This window comes from Empidonax traillii, unplaced genomic scaffold, assembly GCF_003031625.1.
Source record: "Empidonax traillii isolate 1590-97213 ecotype Southwest subspecies unplaced genomic scaffold, ASM303162v1 scaffold2063:size41304, whole genome shotgun sequence".
Taxonomy (NCBI): Eukaryota; Metazoa; Chordata; class Aves; order Passeriformes; family Tyrannidae; genus Empidonax; species Empidonax traillii.
Genome location: NW_020957256.1, coordinates 8,236 through 35,463, shown reverse-complemented (window position 1 = coordinate 35,463; position 27,228 = coordinate 8,236). Strand labels below are relative to the sequence as shown.

The 27,228-nt window shown below is 37.3% G+C and overlaps 1 long non-coding RNA gene across 1 annotated transcript; it reads right to left on the bottom strand.

Annotated features, from left to right (window-relative positions):
• Positions 1-12,410: 12,410 nt before the first annotated feature.
• Positions 12,411-19,636, bottom strand: LOC114071496. The gene is made up of 4 exons (XR_003574047.1): positions 19,614-19,636; positions 17,655-17,694; positions 15,056-15,114; positions 12,411-12,503 (listed from the first exon to the last, which is right to left on the bottom strand). It is a non-coding gene; the product is annotated as an uncharacterized LOC114071496 (long non-coding RNA).
• Between the last annotated feature and the right edge of the window lie 7,592 nt (positions 19,637-27,228).

Below are 27,228 nucleotides of genomic sequence, written 5' to 3'. Positions count from 1 at the left end.
TGTACAGGGCCAGAAATTGGATTCAACAATGCTCTTGAGCCTCTTCCAAGACAGCATATTCTACAGTTCCATGATCCTATGAATAGCAAGTGTATTGAACACATGCTGCTCAAATGGACTTACTGCTAGGACCATGCTTATGTACAAAATAAACACGTACTTGTGTGGGAGCCTGAACTTTATTGTAGAAACTGCTGCAATAAGATTAACTCAATTAATGGCCATGCAGACTCCTACAATCTGTGCTGAGCTAAAACACATGTGTCTGGTGACTTTGGGTCCAAACACCTGCAAATCCCTTTGCATTTTATTCAGTGTATTTATTATGGTTTTATCCTATTTATTTTGATTGGGTGACATTTGTTTTTGCACAGAGCCCCAGGTATTTTAGAAACAGAAGTAATATTTACATTAATGTTTCATTATTATTACTATTTCTATTACCAGATCTGTAGGTTCAGGAATTGGCTTGGAGAAGTTTCCCAGATGTTAAGTACAGTTTGTATCAGTGAGCAATGAGCAGGAGAAATGGGATAGAACAAAAGTAATGTGGAAGGAGCAACTGCAGAGTGAAGGGAAAAATCTCAGAACCATCCAAGGAATAGATATGGCACCTGAATCTGCAACAGACCTTTCTACCACAGAGGAAAGCAGCATGATGAAGGAGGCTGTGATTTAGCAATTACTATCTTAAATTTTTACTATCAACAGCCAATCTAAGTCTCATTAGCATCATTAGGGAGAAGAAGGAAATAAGGGAGCATTTGTCAGATTTAGAGGTAGTTACTAAATCTTCCACATGATTTCTCTTCTGCTGAAATATTATTTCCTATCAACACATTTAAGATGACTGTTTCACTTGGAGTCCATGTCTAAGAGAAGGCCATTTTTAGGACTGAGATCAGAAACTGATTTAAATTGTAAGGATGACTGTCACTTAATAACACAGACAAAAACCTTCACATAAAACTCACTTTATGGGACGACAGCACAGTGAAATGAGAAAAGTGTGACTAGATATGAGAGAAAAGGAGAGAAATACTGGGAGACATGGCTACAAAGCTCTTTTCCAATGTGTTTTTGGGACCTGATCTGGAGTTACTGTCAGCACGCTTTGGAGATTGAAACTGGAGATTCTGTATTCACTGTGACCAAATCAGAAATTCAGGCACTTTTACTGAACCTGGGTGGACAGATCAGCAGTTTTCTAAAATTAGTCTGTCTTCCTCTGTCAATATTTTTTTCTTAGTCAGCTACTTTCCCTCTATCCTTTGTCTTCTGAAATTTACTCATGGCTATGTAAACAAATCACGGACATCGGCCAGGAAGAGATTCACAAATGTACCTCATTTTGCATATGTCATTAATCTGAATGGGAAATCTCATATGCTCATCACATTTAGATCATTTTGTTGGTGACAGCCACTGGTTGTTAACTTACTGAAGCTTTAACCTTCTTCTGGTAGAGTGGTATTTGTACCATATTACCAAATCACACAGTAATGCTTTTGTTAGTTCTGACTTCAAAACCTATTTCTGACTTTATGAAAACCATTCCTTTTTTAAATGAATTTTCCTTTGAGATTAAACAAGTCTCTACTAACATCCTGTGATTCAGTTTGTACGGAAATCCACTTAAAAACTCCCCAAAACTCTGTCAAGAAAGGAGCTAAAAAAGCACAATAACTACTTCCTTCTTACACCCTAATTCCTTCTCTTCTTACCAGAAGTCATTTAAAAAATGAAATATATTCCGACAAAAACTGAAATTTGAGTGCTCTTTTTAGGCAGAGAAATGGATAGTGCAAGAAACAGAGAAAAACAAGATGAATTTAGTTGGATTTCTCCATATCTTTTTAATCAGCATTTATTCATTCTTGGAAAACCACTTCCCTTTTGAATGCTTCCCCAATATGAAGGCCAGAAACTTTCACCAACATTTTACAAGCATGACTGAAGCTAAACAGCATACTTTTACTGGATGGCATCAACCCAGTTCAAGGAGATTGCAGCTGAATGTGTTGATGCAAAATTGTGATGAAAGGAGACATAATTTGTTATTCTACTCAGAGATATATCAAAAATGTGAGCAGTTGTTGCTTTAATTCAGAGCTGAATGTTCCCAAAGAATTTGGGGGACTGTTTGGTATTTTGAATGTCTGCCATGGAAGCTCTAACATCGACTTGGAGAAGAAGACTTTGTACAAAGTTATTCCTCTGCAAACCTTGAATTATTTGGGTTGGGATTTTTATGTAGGAGCACAAGTACAGGGTCAGATTAAATGTTTATCTAGTCCAATCTCCTGTCTCTGACGTGTCAGTCAGTGGACATGTGGGGGGAGGACACGGTATGAACAGGGGAAAGATATAGTGACACTTTGCAATTATGGTCCTCCAGCTTCCAAGGATATCTCCCAGCCCCAGGACTTTCTCTGCCAGAAATTGTAATCTTGTGGTTTTGAGAACATTATAGAAACAAGTCCAAAATTTGTAATGATTGAATCCAGCTTTTTTTTTTTTTAATACATTTCATAATTCCCTAAACTATTGGAAATATGTACACCATTTTTTCATACTTGATCATGGAAAGCATAGATATTTTTCTCTTGTGACTTATGATATATCACAGGAATGCACTCCCTTGCAAGTTTCTGTAATTTCAGGTTTCTAGCAGAAGCTGCAGTACTTCAAATATATATATAAAAAAAAAGAATGTGTGGTTTGGACCAGTGTCTGCCTTACTGCAAGAAAGAATTATCAGAAATCTCATCGGGAAAATTATTCTTTTGAGATTTTTCCCTTCATTTGTAATAAGAGTCAGGTACTTTGTAATTTTCTTAGATAGTTCATACTGAAAAGACAAAGTGTATTCCTACTTTTATAAGAATTTCAGTTTGAATTATATTAAGATAAAAAGAAATAATAAAGAGATCAAACTTTATACCAAGGTACGATTCTACTGTTATTTACGTAGGATAATAAATTACACACATGTACTTATTTATATATGAACTAGGTGGACATGAGGCCACTATGATGAAAAGATATAGGTTATATAGATGCATTTATCAGACACAGTTGTGGTTTTTTCCCATGTTGGCATGCAAACTAATGTAGAACCTGATTTTGAAGCAGATGAGTCAAAATTCCTGCCAGGCCCCTGACTCTTATAATCTGGAAGCCAAATCCTCATAGTTCTCAGACCTCTGTTCAGATGCAGAGTATAACTGTCAGCCAGACAAATGTGTGTTATATCTTGGTATAATGTTGCATTTTATATGTAATTAGTCTATAAAATAGACACAGAAGGAGGACCACAAAGAGAAATTTACCACAGTTATTCCTCTGTTTCTGAGAGGTGGTGGCACAGCACAGCTCAGATCCACATTTCCCTGAGGAACAAGGTCTTCTGAACACTGTCTAAGCACTGTCTAGGAAAAGGCACAGACCAAAACCAAGGCAAAGCCCAGTCTAGCACACTGCAAAGAGGAGCAGATATAAGTCCCTGCAGCACTACAGCGCTTAAGGGCTTTTCTGACAGCCAGTAGCAACTCAGACTCCTGTCATTCCTGACAACATTATTAAAAAGAGCTGTAGGTGAAGATCAGGAATAATTTATTTATGTTATAACCAGCCCTACTGGAAGGTTTGGGTGTGCAAGGGCGGCAAGGCCATTATTTGAATTTATGCAGTTTAAGAAAGTAATTTCACAGCTAACCTTGGAAAATAGTGTAGACCTTGTCGTCACTTCATTTTCTTTTAGTATAGAAGTGGGTGGCTATGCTTGTTGTGGAAAGCTTGTAAAAGTAAACAGTGCAATTATTTTAATCTCTTAATATGTTTGGAATTACAGCTCGTGACTGTTCAAAACACTCTAGTCAGTGGGGTTTGCTTAACACATATGCCATAGAGTCAGCAAATGTCTACCATATGAGTAACAAATATAGAATGATAAAATAAATTCAAAAGAAGACCTTTCCAACCTTGGATACCCAAGAGATAGGAGAAGCAAAAGCAACAGCTGTCTTCAGCAAGAGAAAATCTATTCAAATATTGTTTTTCAAAGGATTCCTCTAAGTAAAGAAGATTTATTTTACCATGGGCATGCCAGAAATGCCATGATGTTAGAAAAAATATTAGAAGAGTTATCTGAGACCCAAAACTCCACCATACCATGAGTCAGTTATTAAAAAACAAATAAATGGATATGTCAATCCTCAGGCACGCAAAGGAAAGTAAAGTAGGAAAGTTTTTGCCATTTTTCCCTTTTGTCTAGGATGTAATTATTTCCTATATTATTCAAACAAAGAGATTAGGTTCAGACCATGACAACAATAATCACATTGCATAGTGAATTACTCATTCCTATGCAGATTACTGGGAGTACTTCTGGATTAAAAATGCCATTCACAGGTGGTTAGGTATGGTAATTTTACTAATTGTGATTAGAAAAAACCCACAATACTCTATAAAGTAAAGCACCCCATTGATGCTTTTTATTTAAATTATGTGCATCCTAAGCCATATTAGTCCCTTTGTTTATTATATGAGATATGACAAACATACCAAAGTATGAGAACCTTTCTCCTCAGTGTCTTAACTCAGAGCTAGAATTGTTGCTGATTCTTTCAGTTTACCAGGATTCAGTAAAAAATTTCTGAGAAGAGAGCCATGTGTTAAGACAATAAATACATCTACTTGCTCACAGACATAAAAGTGAAATCAACATTTTTTAAGATAGTGATTCTCCATGTGATTAAACTCACTTCCTAAAACACAGTTCATGTACACTGTATCTTTGACCACAGGTGTGGGGTTGGATACTATCAAATGCCCATTTCTGGTCTCTGAATATATTATCAAAAAGCTCTGATGTCACTCCATAATCTACTCTTGGTCCCCGATCAGCGTCTTGCACAGGTGCAAGCCATTCTGTGCTATTTTTCAGTACCAACCTACTTGTTTATCAATTTCCACTGAAACTTTCATTTGAAGACAGCTTTGTGATGTAACAGAATACAAATTAAAAGTATATATTTTTTCTGGATAGATTTCTGACCTTTACCACAAAACATCCATGAAAAAATTTTAACATCTACAAAAAAAAAAAGTTAACACAGAAGAGTCAGTCCCAATTTTTGTGTGAAAAACAATTTCCCAGAAAGTACCACAAAACTTTTGAAAAGCCATCAGAATTTTTCTCCTATTGATAATGATTACTGAGTTTAGAAAGCACAAAGAATGAACTGAATATCGCATCAAGCACTAAGCAAGTAGCCTCCAAGGAAGGCTAAAGATACATCACCATCTATAAATTTACAACACAGCACAAGAGAACAAATTCCAGAAAGGAGTTGTTGAAATACAGCATTAGACTCCTTTATAAATCATTTTTAGTAGGGCTTTTACAGGTAATTAAACAGGGGGGAAAACCATAGCAATTTGGATTAGATTTGGGACCATATTTTACAATCTATTGTGTAACTCCTTAGTCTACATGAAAAATTTCTGCTTGAAATTTATATTCCAAGTGAGAATAATATAGTCCATAAGTGAAGAATAGCAGGAATAACCTGATGAATGGAAGCAAAGATATGATTGTTCTCCCTGAAGTTTAGGGTAAAATTTGAAAGAGCAAATAAGAACAGATTTTTTTTTTTTTAATCTAACACAGCAGGAAGCATGAATCACAAATGGCTGAAAAAATATTATATTGCATATGATACTTGTTTAAGATTAAACTTAATTAATTCAGCAGCACACAGCCTCAGTCTCTTTAAGTATTATAGACTTAGTAAATCATTGTCAAGGAGAGAGAAGCTGAGATTCAAAGAAAGCAAGGATCAAGCTAATGAAAACCTATGACTGTGACAAAGTTTTCTCAAAATAAGTGTTCATTTCATTTAAACTTGAACAATCAAGCTATCAGAGATTGTCAGATATTTATGGGTTTATACTCTGCTTGCCCTCATAGGAACTGACTGCGTATTGGAAGGTTGGCTAGTGAATTCTGTGGGGTCTTATTTGGGAATTGGCTGTTCTGAAAGATTTAAATACAATTTGATGAGATCAAATTACAAAAGAAGAATTCATCAGCATCAGTCTTAGAAGTACAAACATCTGTTTTTTACCAATTAATTAAAAAAAAAAAGTGAGATTGTGGAGAAAGTGACAAAAATATTCTGAGATTATGAAAACTGTACCTGAAGATGTTTAAAGTACGTCTTGAATTTCATCTAATTTTGACTCACTTCAGCCCAAAGTTTTTAAAGTGAATTTAGAACATTCTTTTTTTTTATTAAAGGCATTTGTAGGAAACTGTATAAAAACCAGTGGCATTCCCATCCAGAATATCCCATGTGAGCAAGCCATGTTGTGCATTCTGCCTGGGCTAAGATTTTTCTTTTGGGAACTGTCTAAGCAAACACCTTTGTATATGGACGACTTCAGGAAGAAGGAGTCAAGATGCACCTGACAAATACATTTTCAGCTGAAGTGGCTGGAAATGGTGCAGGGCTTCAGAAATTCATCCACTGAGGGAAACTAAGAACCAGAGTTCAACATTAACAGTTGAACTCTGCTTCTGTAATGGGAGCTGGACTTGTGATGTGTCTTTCTAAAGATGGAGGTCATGTGGGGCCAAGAGGGAAAGGAGGAGCCGAAACACACTGGGGACTTTATGCAAATCCTGAGGCCAACTCCTAAAGACAAATGAAGTCAACAGCAAGCCTTCCTGTGGTTTCAGTGGCCCCCAGATATATATTTGAACTTCTACAGGCCTAGCAGGTCTAAGCCTAAGCTCTTGAGTTTCGTTTATGATTCCTCTGGCAAAAGCTGCTGTTAAGTCTGTTCTACAACTAAAATGAGACATTGCTAAAATCTCCCTGGCAAGTAACTAGTGCATTGGAGCTGCCTTTTGAAACCATCCACAACTGTAGTTCATAAGGATCACTTCTTAATGCTATTCAATAGGGGATGAAAAGAGGGGAAGTCTGACTGGGGTTGAATATTGCAGAAGGCAATTTTAGTCTTAAGAAAGGAAGGAGGTAATTTTAGAAGTTCAGAGCTTAGAAGTTTAGAGCTTCTAAAATGTACACATATATGTGTACATACATATAGATGTATAGCACGTATATATGCATACATATATATATATATACACATCATGTGTATATATGCACATATAAATCTACCTCTACATATCTAAGATTATAAAAATATTTTCCCAAATTGTAACAAGTTTCTTTTCTCTGAAAACAAACCATTAAGCACTCTACAAGTGTGCCAAATGCTGCTTTAAATAAAAAGAGAACCACTGACATTGTTTCCAGCCTGCCAAAATAAACCCACCCCGGCTGCTGAGATGGAGACCAATGGGACATATGTGTGTGATAACCTCATTCCAGAGTAAATCCAGCCTCAATGCTAAGGTGTAATTTGAATAATAAAAAAGTTTCATTAACTGTAAATCAAAACACATTTTATGCCTGGAAGGCAATTTTGAGCTTTCTTCTTCTTCCTACTCCCTTCCTGTATCCTTCATTACAATATAATCAATTAGGAATGAGCTTGAACCAAAGCTGGAAAGCCAAGAAGCTCTGAACACCAAAGAAAATTTGAAAATGTATATATCCACAGTCAGTGGATTATTACACATTTCTGGTAGAATTTTAATAAACCCAGTTAAAGTGTGTTTTCATCAGACAGTAGTTTCATGTGAGTGAAATGGTTTTTGCCCTTGACTCTGTTAGTAGTAGCTTTCTATGTGATCTTTTACCCTTTCCTACTTGCAAAGTAATGTGCTATGCCTTTAATCTCCTGCATAATGGTTTATGCTACAACACTAAATACACATTTGCAGTTAGCCAGAATGCTATGGTCAGCAATCACAACTGGGCTGGAAAGCAATAATGCATTAAGCTGCGATAAATTAATCACTTGGAAACTTGTGAACATGTCCTAAGGAACTTATGGTTGCCCCTTAGCAGAGTATTTTTTCCACTCTGTCATTTTAATAGCTTTAGCCTCTCAGCACTACTGTGGCAAAAGCAAATTCTCTTTTCTTTCTTTCAAGTTTTTTGTCTAAAAGGGGAAGTTAAGGCACAGAGTGAATAAAATGCATACATCTGAAAAGGAAATTAAGGTTTAATCTTCTCAGTTTTATATGGATTCACTAATTTCTGGACAATCTTTCCTCGTGGGTTATTTTCAGCCACAAGTTTTTAGGCATTTGGAAGGATGAGATGAGGGTGGAACTGTATTAACTTTAGGAATAAAGAAGACCAGATTCAGATAAAATAAGAGTTGGCTGAAATCCTTCCTCAAACCTCAAAGCCCTTATGAGGTTTAAAAAGAGTTTAGTACACTTCTTTTTTTTTCTTCATTTGCTTCAATGGCACTTCCTGATACTGGGGAGGAGGGCAAGGGGGGGGCAAAACAGTGAAAATACTATGTGAAAAGCTGCGGTTTGAGTACGTTTTGCCAAGTGCACAGTCTTTTTTTGTTGAGGATTTTTTTTTTAAGATTTTTTTAGTTTTCTATAAACAGAATAAGCAGTACCAACAAAGTACACTCAGAAATCGTAGACATCTGAGCATCAGGCCTAAAGAATGTTGTGGTATGTGGACCAGACACAGCTCCCTGGGCTCCAGATATGCAATCAGGCCTTTTGGATGGACTGTGGCATTGCACAATGGCTTCAGGAAGGTTGTAGGGAGCCCATGAATGGAAGTGACATTGCCTGCTTAAAACCTTTCATGGCGGTTGTCAAACATGTGGAAAAAACTGTAGGATGGAAAGAAAGGAGGTACAAATTCACTACCAATGAAACCTTTGTTTTAATTAAGTCCTTTCAAACATGATGTGTGACAATCGTAGAAACACCAGAACACCTTCTGAGATGTCTGAATTAATCAGGTGTTGGTTATACATCTGTCAGATCATTGGAAAAATATTTTTAAGAGAACATGCATGAACATGCATTTGTATTGTCATCATCAATCTCACAGAAATTCAGAAATTAGAGGACCATCTCCTTGCAATGCTCAGGTGAAACTGTGCTTTATGATAATAACACCTGATACACCAGATACGTCCTGAAGCGTCATGAGATTTTTTGTTCGGGCTTTTGCAATAAACTGTAATCCTTTTATTGAGGTTTTTAAAAAGTCCTGCATGTATTCAAGGTGTTGCAGAGTCACCATGAGTTTTAGGGTGTATTTGGCAACTGCATTTTTTTTTTTACCCAGTTAGCCCACACATTTTTGTATATGATAATCACAAGTGAGAGTTTGTGACTGAAAGATCCTGGCAGTTTTTAGTCTAGATGAAATGAGTTACTACTATCAGCCGACCATCTAGAAACCTCAGCAATTCAATTAGCACTAATTGAAATGGTAATTGATAATGTCAGTTCAAAGGCAGTAAAACAAATGAGCCTTAAATCCGAACTGTTCCCTTATCTCCAGTATTTAGATTTATATCCTGGAAATACTTATTGACACAGAAATGCATTTGTTGGCAATTTCATTGGAAAAATTACTGGAAGTGTATCAAGTAAAACTGGAAGAATGATTCATGAATGTACTACAAGGTATAACTCTGCCCTGGTAGGAAGGAAAGTAAAATGTCCATATGCCAGATGCTATTATTTAATGATAGGATTCATTTTCCCTAACTTTATATGTTCATAACATAAGCTTCTACTTCTTAGTTAAGGTTTTAATTCAAGGGTCTAGTAACTGGCACCTAGAGCCATTTTTGATGAATTGGAATCCTCTGTGATGCCCACCTGCTGCTCCAGAAGGTCACAGATTTTCTGAGAATTCTATGTCAATTTTTGGAACTACAGATACAGATGTGCGTTTGGGATGCTATGGAGCATCTCAAACGGCAGCGGATACCAAAGATGAAGCAAAGGAATCATAGCCATAGTGCCTAAACTCTTTTTAGGGAAACAGACTTCTTTACTCAAGGAACCAGAATCCCAGTTTCTGACTAATGCTGACAGGCTGCCCACGTGTAGATAAGCAGTGTGGTTTCAGGTGCCTTAGGACACTTGATCTGGCCTTCAGGCGCCCCAGGAGAGCACAGGTCTCTCATAATTCACATCCCTCAGCAAATATTACAGACAACCCAGGGTACCTCAAATGGCACAGGATACCTGTGTGTGGACAGCTGAAATGAGCCTGTGTATTTCTGAATTTGGATCTACATATCATGTTTAGTGTTAGGGGAAGTTAATCTTGTCATTTATAACCTGAGTTAGGAGTATCTTCTGGATGTATTCTGTGATTCAATACCAGGAATCCGTGCAAAAGAGAGGACGTTAGTTCTCCATACTGTGGATACAGCACTCCCACTCAGCTTTGAAATTGAGAATGTAGATGTGAGAGTGACACTTATACGTGTGGATCTCAGCAGTTTAAGACTAACATTAACCTCTAACCTTGTCTTAGAGGGTTATTTAAGCAACTGACTTGGTTGGATTATTGACATAAATCTGTTTTTTAAGTACCCATCCAGAGTTATCATGGTAAACTTATACTCTCGGGCAGAACAAATAAATAAAGACACAGAGAATATAGGGTCAAATCTTCAGCTGAAAAAAATTTAGCAAGTACCTGGCTAAATATTAGTCCTTTTAACAGAAAACTGTCTAGCAGAAAATCCTCTTCTGCAGTTACAGAGAGAATATGTGTACACATGACACCTGGTGTGCTCCAGAGGGAAGCCATAGGACAAATGATTTTCCTAAACTTGTAATTTATCAAGGCCATGGTCCAGAAAGACATGTAAGCATCTCGATATCTTTCATCATTGCTGTGAAAGGGAATAGGTCTGCAATCCTGCAAGAGCTTAAATATCTTATTCTAGTTTGTCAGAAAACTACTTTGTCTGGCTGATCTATAAAGCTGCTCTACCCAGCTGGAAAACGCCCTGCACTTTCATGTCCTATGTCATTCCACTGCTGTGTTTATTTTGCCCATTAATGAAAATGCTTTCAGAGTGGATTAGATATAATCAAAATATTATGATCTCCCCACCTTCAAGGTTTGGCAGAACATAAAGCATGGGCCAGTATAGCTGACCAGCCAAGGAATAGATTAGCTGTGATAGATAGTGTCATATTGCTATTGCAAAACAATTCTCTGCATGTGTGAGTGGCTGGAGGGAATGCGTTAGAGAAATAAACTTGCAAAGAAAATAAGATATATTTGTAAACACAGAACGCTCATCTAAGAGTTACACAACCTAACCACTGCCTATGAATACCACTTGAAAACCTACTAATATACACAAAATGTACTTTAAAATGAGGATTTAATGATAAGATGACAACACATTTCCTAAATGAGTCCAACTTCAGAGAATATCAAAGATTACCAAAAGTGGCAATCTATGATTTAACAAAAATGTGTGTTAAAAGTTTTTGAGATGGCAGCGCCTTCAGACATAAAACTTCTTTTGACCAATTGCTCTGATAAACAATGAGCAGTTCCATATTTTCCACATAACAACAGATAGGATTTTTCCAGTGAGTGTAAACTGCAAGCTTACAGAGCGTAACCTTTGTGTTAGGGATCATTATAATGATCAAATCATCCTAGCACACTGAAGGAATCTAAATATGATCAGTGCCATATAAAAATAAATGAGAACACAGTGTATATTCATATGGTTTCTTCTCCAGAGACAAATAAGGGACTAAGTAACTTAATGAATGATGATGAAAAGACAAAGCACTACAGTAAAATAAGTCCTGCTGCAAATACACACAACCCTATTGGCACTCAAATCTGTTGTTGTCCAGAGCCATATTTAGGATAGGAGGTCTCCATCCCTACACTACATTCATTATTTCTGTCTCCCCACATTGCTCCATTGCTTTCACTAAATGGAGCATGTCATTTTCTTAAATAAGTGCCTGACCTTAAAAAATCCCAAGCGTATATAGAGCATAGCATGAGAAAAACAGCTTGCTATTCTGATCCATGCCTTTGATTTCACAAGCCCTATATCTGTCAATAATCACATTCAGAACACATTTATTGTAATTCCCCAAGGCACTGCATTTATATGAGTGAGAAAGCTCCTGTTATCAAAACGGAGTCCTGAAGTGGCTCCACAGTTAAGCTGATGTAACAAACTTGACCACAGCTTTTGAGAAAGTACCAGCAGGTAGATTTCAGGCTCAGACAGCAAAGCTGGAAATGTGAAGCTCTTGCTATCAATTCAAGTTCTTTGTGATCTGGATTCACCTGGGTTTTCTCTCCTGGAGCTGTAACACAGAATCCAGCCTCTCTCCATGTTTTAGGAAACAGCAGTATTCAGGTACTCATGACAGAGTTCCTTTAAAGTTCAACATTACAAGAAAAAGTCACCAGAAACTCCACTGACACATTCCTGGGTTCTTATTCTCCAGCTATCAACATCAATTTTCTCTTTTGCGTGCTGAAATTCTTGTCTGGAATATTTGCTTGGATTTCCTTTCAACAAAACACCTGGGTGCAAACAAGAAGTTATTAAAATACCGAAATTTCTGGAAGATTGGCACATTTGCTGTGTTCAGTATAAATTGAAAATCAAAAATTTTCTGATGGGTCAAAATACGGTTAAGGTTTTGTTTACTTATAAAACCTTTATGCCGTGACTACATTGTTTTTGTTATAGACTAGATTACATCAGCATCATAGTTTATCACTAATTGGCAGATCACGATATAACTGTTATTTCCTGCTAGCGATTAGGAATTTTGAAAGTATGCCCATCTCTTTATTTGTGTCCAAAGAAGTTTCATCAACCTCAGAAGCACTTCTATTAGATACATGGGGAGGAAATCCATTCAGTCTGAGTGTCAGGAGGAGATAGTGTTGAGTAGATTCCTTGAATTAATTGGATGTTTACAGCAGCCTTCAAAAGCCACAGTGGGTTCCTCCAAAAGATGTCACTTCACTCCTGAGGAGCAAGTTGCCTACTCCCATGCAAATGTAAATTATAATTGATGTGGAAGCAATTGAGACTCCTCCACACATTTTAGAAAGAGTTGGATTAGAAATACTATCCATCTCTGCTCTGAGCATGTAGAAATTCACAGTATATAGAAATGCCAATATGAGCAGTAATGAGTACAAACCCAAATGACTAGTAAAAACAGTCCAGATTGAATAAAACTCAACTTTAGTCTCCTGTGCGTCTTTACCCAGTCTCTTCTGGGATGACGTTGCTGTGTTTGCTTCATGGATGCATAAGAAAGGCATGCAGATAAATGGACATACATTAACAGTTGCATGAAGTGTATGCAAAATAAAAATATAACCTTTATTACTGTTAATCCTACATTTAACTGAATTAACTGAAGCATGGAACCAGGGTTAGGAGAGGAGTATATTGCAGAAAAAAAAAATGTCAAAATACATGCATTTAAATGTGAGAGAGGATGGAAACATATGGTTAATAAAGACAATGTGACATTCCTTTCTCTCCAGTTCAGAGTAAATAAAACAACCCTACTTTCTTTCCAACAAATCAATCAAACCACACCACAAGTATGATGATACCCTATTGTTTCTTATGGCTTCCAGAATGAATGTGAAGTTATGTGTGTTTTGCTTGGCACAACTGAATCTTCTGCTCAAATCCCACCAGCCAGGTCCCAAGCCTTATCTTTCTCTGTCAGAATCCCCTGCAACTCATTATTTTTCATTTGAAGAATCTCTCTGAAACCTTTCCTGCACTTCTCATTCCAGGCATCTGCAGGGATGTGGTGTGCTTTGGAGCATAAGGAAGTGCTGTTTATTTTCGGCTCCCTTACTGTCTACACCCACCAGCCTCTAGCATTTTTAAAGAAAAATTGAAATATTTCCCTCAACATCCTTCTCCTTCTGACTTTAACTGCAAGGGAGACATGGGGATTCTGTAGTGAACTGCAGGCAGGGACCAGGACCAAGGACACAGCTGAAATGGAGCTCCTGGGGTAAGGAAGAGATAGATGAGGCTTCTTACTGTTTTCCCACACACTTTTCTGTGTTTACAGAAGTTTGATCCAAGGTTACACAGCTTCATCATATCAGACCTGACCTTGAACACAGGCTGCTATACCCCTAGGAAGAAGGAAAGGGATCCCTGTTGATGCACATAAAGACTTGACACCTCCTTGACCATGATGCTGTTTATATGTCTCTAAAATGTCTTTCTCATAATGCCCCAGAATGGACACTGGATGGCAACAGCCCATATTGTCCTAAAAGGGGATAGGAGAGCATTGGTTCTGCACAGCTCAGTGGCTGTGGATTAGCAATAAGAGCTGTGTTGCAGGCTTTTTGGAATCTTCTCATGTATCTACAGTGGTGTTAAAGAGAAACTGAGATTTGGCTCTGCAAGTCATAGAACCACACAATATGCTGAGTTGGAAGGGACTCACAAGTCCAAGACTTAGTCCTTCACAGGACCATCTCCAAGAGTCAGACCATGAGAGCATCATCCAAATGCTTCTTGAACTATGCCAGGCTTTGTTCTCCCCAGGGAGCCTGTTCTGGTGCCCAACCACCCTCTGGGGGAAGAACTTCTTTCTAATATCCCACCTAAGCCTCCCCTGACACAACTTCAGGCCATTCCCTCAGGTCCTGTGACTGGTCACCACAGTGAAGAGATCAGTGCCTGCCCCTCCTCTTCCCTCACAAGAAAGTTGTATCTGCAATGACGTCTCCCCTCAGTCTCCTCTTCTCCAGGCTGAACAGACCAAGTGCCCTCAGCTGCTCCTCACACAGCTTCCCCTCAAGGCCCTTTACCGTCTTTGTTGCCCTCCTTTGGACACTCTCTAATGGCTTAGTCATGCTCAGACAACTTAAAATGGCACTTAGGATACACTCCAGCATCTATTAGGATATAAAAGTTCAAAAGTCAAAAAGTGCAGAATTCCTTTATTCCAAGGATGTCAGATTTTATGGAGTTAGAGGAGAAGGGCAGGATCTTTACCTGAACTTCTCGTCATAAGTGATCTGCTAACTAATAGTTTCTGATTGTGTTGGACTTTTATGCCATTGCAAATTCTTACCTCCATTTTTGTAGGTGATTTAGACACATCTTTGTGAAACCTAATGGTGGAATTTATTGCTGTAAATATTCATGTATAAATATTATTATTCAAAACCTAATACAATGAAGAGGAAACAAAAGCCAGTCAGGACACACGAAGTTTTCCAATTTCCACATTTCTATGCTTTAATTAACATTTACTCAAAAGAAATTAGATCTACCCAGTGATTTCACACTTAGCACTTTGTCCTTCTTAAAACCTTCTTTTAGTCCAGTTCAGTAGTAAATATGTGTTTAAACCACCAATATTGCTTTTAAGCACTGTGGTCATGCTCCTGACTTCACTGCTCAGCTTCAGCCATGTATAGAAACAAACAATACAAAAAGGGACTTGTCAATGTAGTTCATCTATCACTGATGTTACAATAAAATAATGCTAAAGGTTAAGGGAAAGGACTATTTGCAGCAGCAATGGTTAAGTGTTTGTGAGATGGCAGGAGAGTTTGTGAGATAGTTCTGACAGACGAACTCTTGGGGTTTTGTGGGCTTTCTTTAAAATTTAGTTTAGCAGGAGTGGATGCAGTTGCTGCACTTGAATGAGTCTTGTAGTGCCTTAAAATATTTGGTGTCACAATACGTTTATTTCAACGACATTAATTGCATCCAAACATTTCTGTTTAGTCCCACAGGAAAAACAAGATTGCTGGGAGTCTTCTGTATGCTCATTTCTTCTTCCAATTTCTTATTTGCTCGAGGCGAATGATTTTCCGAGAACCTGGTATGTGATTAAAGATGCAATAATTCTTCCCAGAAAAAAGCAATAATACCATCCAACAGTATCACATTCCCACTTCTTAATTAAGGTTCTATGCTTTAGTTATTCACTGACAGTAACCAACATCCACATACTTCTGCGTAATTGTACCGCAGGTTCGTTAGGGTCTGTGCATATATATGTGTTTGCCATTTGGAGCTCACATCCATCCACGCCTGACAAGTCATTTCAGTGAAATGAAACTACTCTTAAAGAATGAAACATAGTTAAGCTATGGGTAATGGCAATTGAACATTTTAGAGAAATTGGACTTTGTGAGGATCATCATTTTTCTACACTAATTACAGAACACAAATGTTCCTAGTACGAGCTTGGGAAATGTACAGTAACAACCGAGGTACAAATTTGTTATATAGACAATGTTGAAATTTTGCTTCTAATATTACTGGATATGAACTCCAGTTTAGCTTGAATAGTGTAAACTTGGATGTCACGCTGGGATTTAACATGACTTTCTAACAGAAAAGTTTCTGCAATCAACAACAAAACGCAAAAGCGTAAAGTTTAATGATTACGGACTAGAGTTCATGAGAGACTTTATAGTGATGCCTAATTTAAAATGTCCTGTGCAGCTGCATCTGTCAAGGCATATCTTTAACAAAAAGCTCTGGAGACTCTTAGCACCAGATAGATTTTACCTCAATTTAAACATTTAATTGAGACATTTAAGAAAGGAGTGTGGTCATTGTAGACTCTTCATTAGAGTTAATGAGGACAGATAGAGACCTGCAGAAGGCAAATTGGTTGCTAAGTAGATTGAAAAAGTAACCTGGTTTGTGCATGGAGCTTAAACATCCTCTGAGGTGCACAACTTTCTCTTGCCTATTGACTGGCACCTGAAGTGGAGAGGAAGGAATTCAGCCTCTAGAGTACTGCTTCTGCCTGATCATCCTCCCCAGCTTAAATATTTCAGTGTCAATTATGTATTATGTTTATGTTCTCTGGCAAGCAGGCAATTTGGATCCTGCTCCCTCCTTGGTCTGGAAAACTACAACTCATTTCTCTGAAAAGTGACTTAAACACCTAAAAGTGAGATTGCAAGCAGTATCTGTCGAGTCCTCCCACTGAGAATATATCTCTGTGCAGACTAATATGGGTGGAAAAAAAAAAAAGAAAAAAAAAAAAGAGAGAGGGAAAAGAAAGACAACTGACTTTAGCTGAGGTATAGCTGCGTCAGCCTGTACTGGACTAGGGACAATGTCTTGAAATTAAATCCAAGAGTTTCAAGAATCTCACTGCCACCCAAATGCTGATGGTTTACACCCATTTCTTTTATGGGTCTGACACTTAAATACTTAGTCATAAACGGATATTCACATGGTACAAAAAATATTGGGAAAAATCATCACCTGGGTCCTGGTGTACCAAGGACAGTGCTGAATAAAAGCTATGAAAAATAACTTTGGAGATAAGTTCGGGATGTATTATAGTTCAGTGTGATGGATTCATCTAAGTTCAATCAGTGAGTTGAGAAAATTTAGTCTTCCAATTGATTTTCTTAGTGTCCTTATGTGATTCTCTTGTTCTAGGAACAAAATCTTAGTAGGAAAAATCTTAGTAAGCTGACTTTTTTAACTTTTATAGGGACCTTCTATTATTAAAATTTCAGCTACATTTATAAAAAGAAGGGAGAAACTTGATAGATAAATTTCAGCATTACATTGTAAGGTCCCATTTCCAAATTATGAAGAGATGTCCATTCAGAGCAGGACCTCAAATTGTAACTAGTTATATGTTTCCCATAAAAAAATGAAGTGGAACAAATTTCCCTTTATGAACTTACCAGGCTATGCCAGCTGCTATTAGCTATCTCCACAAAACAGCTAAGGAATGATAGAGCAAAACCTTAAGTATGCCCCTAATAATGAATTTAATTTTCTCATGTTTATTAAATGTTGCTCTGTTACTGAAATATGAGTTTTTAAGTTAACATATCTTTTTTAATTTAAAATCTTCTTTTTATAAAGCTGATTATGAATAATGTTGCTGCTTGTAAGACATCCATCCTTTAGGGTAATGATTTCTAAGTGCAGGAAACTGAAACACATTCAAAGCAATCAGAGCACTTGCACAGATTCCCCAGGGTTCCTAAGAAAGATCTTGGATGGTTGAATGAGCTAGTGTGAGTGCTGGTAATTCATGGATAAAAAAGAAAAGACTGTAAGGTAGCTAATATTAGCCAAGACAGCACTGTGGTGTCCTTATGTTTGAACCATGAGAGCCCCAGGAGAGTTCATAACATCTGCCTAGAACTCTAACAAGGTTAGCTCTGCCCAGTGCTCGCTCAACTTTTGTTAAATGAATCATGACATAATGGCAAACTAAGTATTCTACTTCCACAGCTTTATGTGTAAATCACAGAGTTCAGCTATAAAACTCTCATCTGTTTCCAGATACTCAACATTTATTTTTCCTTCCCTAATCAAGAATTACAGTAGTAATAAAGAAAGCTCAGTTTGCTCTGCTGTTATTCCATGGCATCCTAATGATGTGAAACACAAGCAAGCAAGGTTTTACTGTCTGATACAGGATGTCCAATGTCCTTTTAAACATCAGTTGTATATACACTTCTTGTGGGTTGTAAAAACTCATCTACTAAAACTGCCTCTGTAATGAGACTAAAGAGTAAAATTCAGAAGAAAATCTACTTTTGTCAGAGTGAAATGGAATTCAGGTTTGATTATGCTGTCTCTCTAAAAAATCATCGCCATGATGTACTCTGGGGAATCTCTGCAGGGCTTTCCAGTCTATATGAAAATAAGCTATTGAAGTTAGAATAATAAACAGTTAATTAACTGGTCCTTCTGCATGGTAGCTACTGGATACTGAAATAATAAAGAATTCTCACAAGTCGTATTATCAACTTCACTGTTTTTTGGAGGGTTGTGTTTTTTGTAGGTTGGGTTTTTGTGTGTGTGTGTGTTTTTTTTTTCTTTTAGGACAGCATTGTGAATTTTTTAAAAACAAATTCAGTAATATAGAAGCACAGTTCTTTTACGTGCAGCTTCTTGTTTATAGTGTTTAACTGATGTTTGTCTCATAGAATTACCCAGTAACTGTTTGCCCTCAGTATTTTTTAGATCAGTAAGAAATCACTAAATGGATTTCAGAAGAGTTCTCATAAGAGTTTTGGGGTTTTGTTCTGTTTTTAAGCCACAATTCAAACTAAAATTTCACCAGGAAAGTTTTTGAAAACAGAAGACATTTGAAAAAAAGAAAGTTTTAATTGTTTATGAACACTGCTGCAATCAAGGGTGCTCTCTTTTTAATCTGCATTGAGATTCAGATTGTGCTCATCAGGTTTCAACACCAAAATTTATGCATGTAGTCTCAGTCAGAAGCATAGGCTCATTCCATAGTGCAAAAAAACCTAATTGGAGAACTCCACGGGGACTTTGACCTGTCTTCAGACAGGTCAAATCATCTTTCAGAAGTGCCTGTATCTTTGGACTGATGAAAAAGCAAGCTTTAGTGATGAATTTAGTCCAGAAATCTATTTTAACTCATGAAAGTACTGACAAAATGAATACCACCCTGAATGAGAAAAGAAAGATTTCTAAATGACTTTGTGTGTTTCTGTTCAGAAGTTTCAATATTTTATGTCTCAATTAGCTATACCTGAAGAATTTATGGACTCCAATACGACATTAATATGCTCAGTTCTGAGTGTAGCACAGGCTGTGTGCTCCTGTATTTGGGGCATAATTCTGAAAAAACACACACAGGTATGAGGTGCCCTTACCTTCAGCATCTCAGTAATCTCAGTGAAGGCTAAATTAATTGTGACTTCAAGCTTAGATTCACAGAACCACAGAATTTGGAATTTGGAACACTGGTCCTCTGGAGATCATCATGTCTACCCCTGCTCAAAGCAGGGGTAAATAGAGCAAGTTGTTCAAGGTTGTGCCTAGTCCAATTTTGAATATGTCCAAAAATGAATACTCTATAGCCTCTCTGGGCAACCTTAAATATCTATTGTTTAATTCTACATGTTCCTTAATCTTACTATTTTAATACAATTTTGTAAGTATAAATATTTTGCTAATTTTATTGAGAGATATGGCTGCAGCTACTGCAGATGTATAAAAATTGTTTTAAACTGTCTATTTTGGGCTTTGGTGGTAATGCAATAGCAACAGAAGGGTACTGTTAGAATGAAATAATTCCACTTTTGCTTGATTTCTTTAATCATGATCTCTTCTGTGCTACAGAAGCATGGTTCATCAATATGTAGGCAGTGGCCAAGTGCTAGAAATATTTCCATACTAATAGAATTCAGCCACTAGTGCAAATATTGCAAAAATTGTGATGAGTATTGTTGTGTTTTGAGAGCTAAATCCTTCATATGTTGCTTTTACATGGTTTTATTTTTAGAAAAGCACACTTTATTGGTGAACTGAGATGTTAGAAGAAATCTGTCAATCCTCAGTCTGCATATTCATGCTCTGCAATAAACTGTTATTCCTTCCTCATCATGACTCTCCTCCCATATGCAACATAACAAGTGTCCAGCTATTCCAAATCTGAGACACTTTCCTGTGAACTCCTTCCCCAGCACTTAGCTGATTGCTGTCAATTGATTGTGTTGCTGAGTTCCCCTGAGTTTTCTCAAGCAGGAGTGGCTGGACAATCATTTTCTATGGATGATCATGTGCAGCAAGGACAAGCTGTCCTTAAAAGAAAGATTAAAAATGACTTACGAAAAAAAAAAAAAAAAGGAAGTGCATTAAAAATAAGTGAAGCAAGAAAATCCATGTTTCATCTAATGGAATGATAACAGGCATATTATGTGATCTAGTAGATCATGTTATGTGATCTAGTAGAGCTGGGCTGCCTTCATGGTCAGAGAATACTGCATTTTTTAAAGTTCAGTTCAGTCTAAAGCAAATACCTGGAACAGGTTAGATAAATTATGTTACAATTTCTCCCTACTGACTGGAAATGGAGCGCAGGGTGACCAGCTCAGCTATCGACACCTATTAGTGTAAATGCTTAGAGTTAGGTGAGACAAATCCCACCCTGTCTGCAAGAGGATATCTTTTCCAATCCTCTTGTTCTGTCTCTCTTTCTCTCTCTGGGGCAAGATGGAATTTCTGGGAAATCTGGGTTGTTGCAAGAAAAAGGAAGTTACAATTACAGTGAAAAGCTTTGGGTGTATAAAGAGCCTAGGAATGTTTAGGCCTCAAAACACCTGCAACAGCATCAACAAAAATGGATTGCTTTTGTTTCCTAGTTTTAAAAGGATCATTATTTTCATTTTGTTATACATACTTAGAACAAGATTGTTGATTTAATCCTCTCAAAGGTCTGTATTGCCTTTTACAGAGGGCAACAACTAGCAAACCACGAAGTACTGAGGATCATATGCTGTATCATTAGTTCACTTTACTTGAACAGAGGGAAACTACGTGTGGAGATAAAGTCCACACTGTGTTACCACCGTGCAGAGATGACATTAGCAAAGGAAATGCCTGAAGGAACCTGTATCCCAGCCTCACTGCACAGAAAAATTAACAGGGCAATAAGCCCAATGATATCCTCAGTTATAGAGGGTAACGAAAAGTAGCTTAGTTCAAAGATTAGAGACTTCCCAAGCTTCCTGCATGCGGGAAAGGCTTATAGAAAGAGCAGAAGTGAGTTAACTTTCAGTTGACTTCTGGAGAATTCAGTTTTTCCCTGTTAAGTCATTCTGGGAATAGAGTTCTTCCATAAATTTAGCCTTTATGGAGATATGTAGGATCCTACACTGAGGATTGAAGATGTATTTCCCTTTTTCAGGATCAATTAAGTTTTATGAAAGGAGCAAGAAAAAGCTACATGCAGGAAAGGATACATATCATGTTGCTACAACTTCCCAGCAAAGAGGTAGGTGAGTAATAAAGCTGCAATCCAGTAGTGATGCTGAGACAGGGCAAAGCACTGGCTTGTTCTCCTTCAATGAGGTCATTTCATAAGGTAGACAGAGTTTATTAAGAATAGAAAGTAACATTTTATTTTTCTCTTTAACTTTGTAAGTGCTTATGTTAAAGTCTTAAAAATTCTGTTCTTCTAATTCTGCTTACTGAGAACTACACAATACCATATATACTGTGTTAACAAGCCATCTGACCTCTTTAAATATGTGCCTATGTAGTCTAATAATATTAAAGAAAGAGATTCAAATACAAATGATAGACTGTTTTATATCTATATAGAGAGAGAATCCAATCATTAGGGATGTGGGATATGGGGAAAGACACTCAACTGTGTAGGTCTGGATTAGAAAACACTTCCAATTGCTTCTGTGTTTGGTGCTGTGGAATTTATTGGTTTTGTTCTTGTAAAGTCATAGGAGAGCTGGTAGGGAAGAAATATAAAACTGTTTGAACCCCCAGCAATACCAGGTGTACAGGATTAAACTAAAACCTTTAAAAGGTTCATATCAAGCAGACTCTATGAAGCATATAACTCTGATCTATTCTTCCCTGGGTAAAAATTCAGTGAAAGGGAAAGAAACGTTGCAGTGTGTAAGTACAGAAGGTTTACAATTTTCCCTTCTGTATTTGACATTTAAATTGGATGGAAACGGGCCAACGACTGGAAGAGTAGAAGTTACATGGGAGAAGTTAATATGCATTGGCACAGAGCTTTGTGTTCAGGCTTGCTTGCATAGCTCCTGCTGTTGTTATAGAAAACTCTGGATATCCTGTTATAAGACTCATGTACTTTTGCAATCCATACTGGAGAGAGTTTTACTGAAACAAAATAATAGCTTTATTCTAGTAATGACTTTTCTAAATACCCTTTTCTTGCCATAGCAAAGTTATTTGAAAAATATTTGTGTTGCAAATTCAAACCAAAGAAAATTGTATATATATATAAACAAACATACTTTTTTTTCTTCTCGCCCCTTTCTGTACAACTATATTATTTAAATGCTCTAAAAGCCATTGCTCCAAATGACTGATTAGTATGCCAGGTCCATATTTTATATCAATAATGGAAATATTTTGTGCCTCTTTTGCTGACCACAAGCTGAATACTAGTTTACTGTCATGAAGGTTTGTTAATGCTTTACTGTTATGAAGTTGAAAATATCCTCCTTTTATAAATGGGAGTATATATATGATAGGATCCATTCTCCTTTTTCATTCTTTGTCACCTTCCTGCTCCAGTATCATCAGGTAGTTTTGTGGCTTGATTCTGATCATGTGGTTGAGTGTATATGTGCACGTCAATCCTCCAGTCACAGTGATAAGTATTGTGGTCATGGTTACATGGGTACAAAAGAAGCACCTAGCAAAAAGAAACACTTTATCTCTCTTTCTTCAGCTGAAAAACAGTAAGAATAATTTCTGGGGTTTTTATTGGAAAGTAAACCAGAATTCTGATTTCAAGACTAATTGTGCGCTTGGGATAGGATTCAGCCACAGATTCAGATATGTAACTGGAGGGTTATAGCTAGACTTCTATATGTGAGTGAGGTATATGAGCCACTGTTGAAATCTGTGAAGGTTTAGTCAATATAAGCAAGAAAGCTGAAGAGGGAGGGATGTCACCTTTATTTCCAGCTTTTATTAGGCTGTCTTCACCAGTATTTTTCATGCACCTTTGCTCCCTTTCTCTACTATCTGCTATCCCAGACATCTTGCCGGCAGTGCTAGAAGGTAGAGACAGTTTTGCAGAATATTGGATGTACCAACACATGAAGACAGCAACACCACCTTAGCTACCATTACCACTTTTCTCTCTCTTCCGCTTTTGTTCCTGCTACATCTCTGATTGACCCCATCCATTGCAAGGCTGATATAATGCTACAGAGAGGACTGAACTGAGGAGTCAGAGCTGTGAGAAGATCAGGAACTCGAGGTCCTACATCACCCACAGGTGTTACCTGGAGGGATGCAGTCAGGTTCTGGACCACACTGCAGTAGTCACTGCACAAAAAAAAAGAAGATAATCCCTCACTGAAAATGGCTTTACTTCACTCATCCTTTCTATCAGGACCAGTCCTGACTCATGCCAGGTTTGAATCATGCCAAGGCATTTCTGAAAGAGTCAGAACTGACACAAATCAACTGCTTATCAAGGATGTAGAAAAAAGAAACACAATGTGTAGCTACATCACAGGGCTTGAACTGGTTTAATTTCCACCATAGATGCATCTTGACAGACTAAGGCAGCAATATGCACACTTTAACATTCACGCAAATTGGTCTTACAAATGACAGTTTTTTAGAGTGGGGAAAATCAATTAGTTCAATTTAAAATGCACTCAACTGATGGGTTTGGGGATTTTTCTTCATTCTTGTCTACTGTCAAACTGGGGAGAAGGAGGAAAGAAGATAAACACATTGGTTTTTAAAAGAAGAAATCAAGTTTGAAAGAACGCTGGAGAAAAGAAAAAGCAAAACACCAAAAAAACCTGACAACCATCACTTCAGAAAGAATCAAAAGAAATATTTCTTTCATCCTTTCTTGGGACTGAAATTATTTGTTTCAGCAGTATTCACTGATTTAATTGCTCCTAAATTACATTCATGGCAATGGTTCCATTGGTCTGAAAAAGCCAATAGAAACAATTTTAATAGTTAAAGGTTACCATTAAAATGTCTTTTGGGAAATTATTTTCCTGAGTTCTCACTGTTGTCCGTAGTAATGTGGCAGAGTGCCTGGTGTATGTAGGAATCCAGGTATCACTTCAATTAAATCTATAGGTATTACATATGCAAAATAAATATTTTTATTTTTTCAATGGTTTTACATTTTGTGTACAAAATATATTCTTCGAAGATGGATAGTAGCACCTATATCAAGTGCCAGTTTAATCTTATATCATTGGGAAATATGAAGTTTCCCTCCCAACTGCTTCATTGGAAGCTTCTGCGAATTCTACTCCCTGGGAGAATTTTGTCTGGGAACTGTGGCCTGGTATATGTTAATTTAGGTTCTTGTTAGTGCTCCATGGGGCCGAATCACTGTCATGTCTGATAATTTTCCCTGTTATTTGTAGAGGATATGTATATAATCTAGTTTCACCTGGGGTAAAGATTACATTATTTATTGCTGTTTCTTAAGTATTCTGAGCGCTCAGAGTTAAGTCATGCAAAAACAAAACATGAAAACTGAAATCTTGAAATCTTTCCAGTGTGTGTGTCTGCTTCATAGAGAGAGATGAGGCAAAAAAATCCAAAACCTCAGTGTTCAAACTGTTGAGGCTGTTTCTGTACAATTCCATAATATTCTCTTTATTTTAGAATGATCCTTCACTCTATCCTCGACATGATATATAGTGCTACATGGGTGTACTTTCATTGCTCTAATTTTAATTTCAAAGAGTTTAGAGATGCATATTGACAATTATATTCTGATTAACAAAAATCTTGACAAGCATGCTGAACACATGAACACTGCTCTCCTCTTCCTGGCTTTTGGCTTGTGTGAAGTTTGCTGCAGACAACCCTCCTATTGCTCTAATGCTTGTTTGATCACATCTCTCAAACAAATCACAAAAGCTCTTTGCACCTTTTGCATCCATTGTTATTTAAGTGACAGAAGTGAAATTACAGCATAAGTAGGAAAAATCAGTTCAGTGCAAATAGGGGAAACAGAAGAAAATTAATAGTGTCCCAGTCAATCCTCCACCATGTTGGTGACACATCCTACTCTATAGTTTACACATATTTACTTGCCCTATTTCCTTTACTTTAGTCCTGTTCAACAGTTAGGACTTGGGAAAAACAAATTAAGAGTGGGAGTGAAAAGTCTCAAGTGTTTGTGCAGACCATACTAAAGACAATACTCTTCTGCAAGACCAATGTTACATGTTTAAGGGTTTTTGTGCTTTTCTTTTCTCAAACTGTCACATGCTTAATGTTCTGGATGAAGAAATGGGAGAGAGGTAGGAATATGCATCTATTGTAGCAGCCATTTTCTACTTTCACATATATTCCCTACTAGCAAAAAGGATATGATATATCAGAATCACAGGTCACAGAATCACTGATTGGTTGTCTTTGGAAGGGACCTCTGGAGGTCATCTTCTCCACAACTCCTGCTCAAGCAGAGCCACCTAGGACCAGTTTCCCAGGACAGTTTTTTAATATCTCCAGGAATGGAGATTTTACAACCTCCCTGAGCAATCTATTCCAGTGCTTGGTTACCCCTACAAGAAATAAAAAGTGTTTCCTGATGTTCAGATGACACCTCGTGTATTTCATTTTTTACCCATAGTCTCTGGTCCAATCACTGGGCAGCACCAAAATGAGCCTGGTTCTGTCTTCTTTGTATCTTCCCTTCTGTTATTTGTACACATCATCAGAAGCCCCCAGAGGCTTCTCTTCTCCAAGCTAAACAGCCCCAGCTCTCTCAGCCTTTCCTCATAAGTGAGGTGCTCCTTGCTTTAATATAATTAAAATGAAAAACACAAAGAACTGAATTCACTAAGCATATGTCACGAGATTTTTTTGGCTTAAAAACATTGCTACATTTGTAGAACAGCCAAACACCAAAGGATAGTACTTTTTAATTAGTCCAATTCATTTTTTCAGTAGTTCAAGTGTATGAACAAGCTGAAAATCATCTTTTAAAAGGTTCAGACAAGGACTCAGCATTGTATAAGGTCTGTCTCATTTCAACAGAAACTTCTCCTAGAACTTCCCTCTAGCTACATCTTGCTGTTCCAGACATTATTTTTTATAATCTAGTATTTCAATACAGGAGGGAAATGCAGTGATTTTTATCCTTCATTATTAAAACACACTTGGGATCTGTATTATATGCAGACAGCCTGGCCTTTATTGCTTGCTCTGGTTTGTGCCATTAGGAGAAACTCTTCTCTGGATGGTGTTTCACAGTGTCAGTTTGGGCATTGTTTATTTTTCCCTTCTCACAGTAATGACAACTGAATATTTAGCCAGAAACATACAAAGCAGTTGCAGACCTACTTTACAAAAGGAGATCGTTGCACAAAAGAGATCAGCAGGGGGACATACTGAGGCCACTCACCCACTGACAGCATACAACAAAATGGGCTTCTCTTACATATTCCCTATTCTACTTCAACAGACATACTTCCTATTAAGGTCTTCTTGTCAGAGTTTTGATAATGCTGTTTTGCTTAGGTGCTTTGGAAGGCTGAAGAAAAGATGAGTATGATCTTAGTGTTACTTGTTGTAACATATTTAGGAGGTAAATAGAGATGCAGGTGTGTGTGTGGGAGTAGCTTGTTGCCACTGCTTGTGCAAGCTGTGGGAGGGAGAAGAGATCAATAAATCAATCTCACTCATGTCTGTAGGGCCAGAAAATCTAGCCAGATGCAGCTATAATACATCCCAGGTACCTCCTAGTTTGTGTGCTGGAATTCAACTCAGACTGTG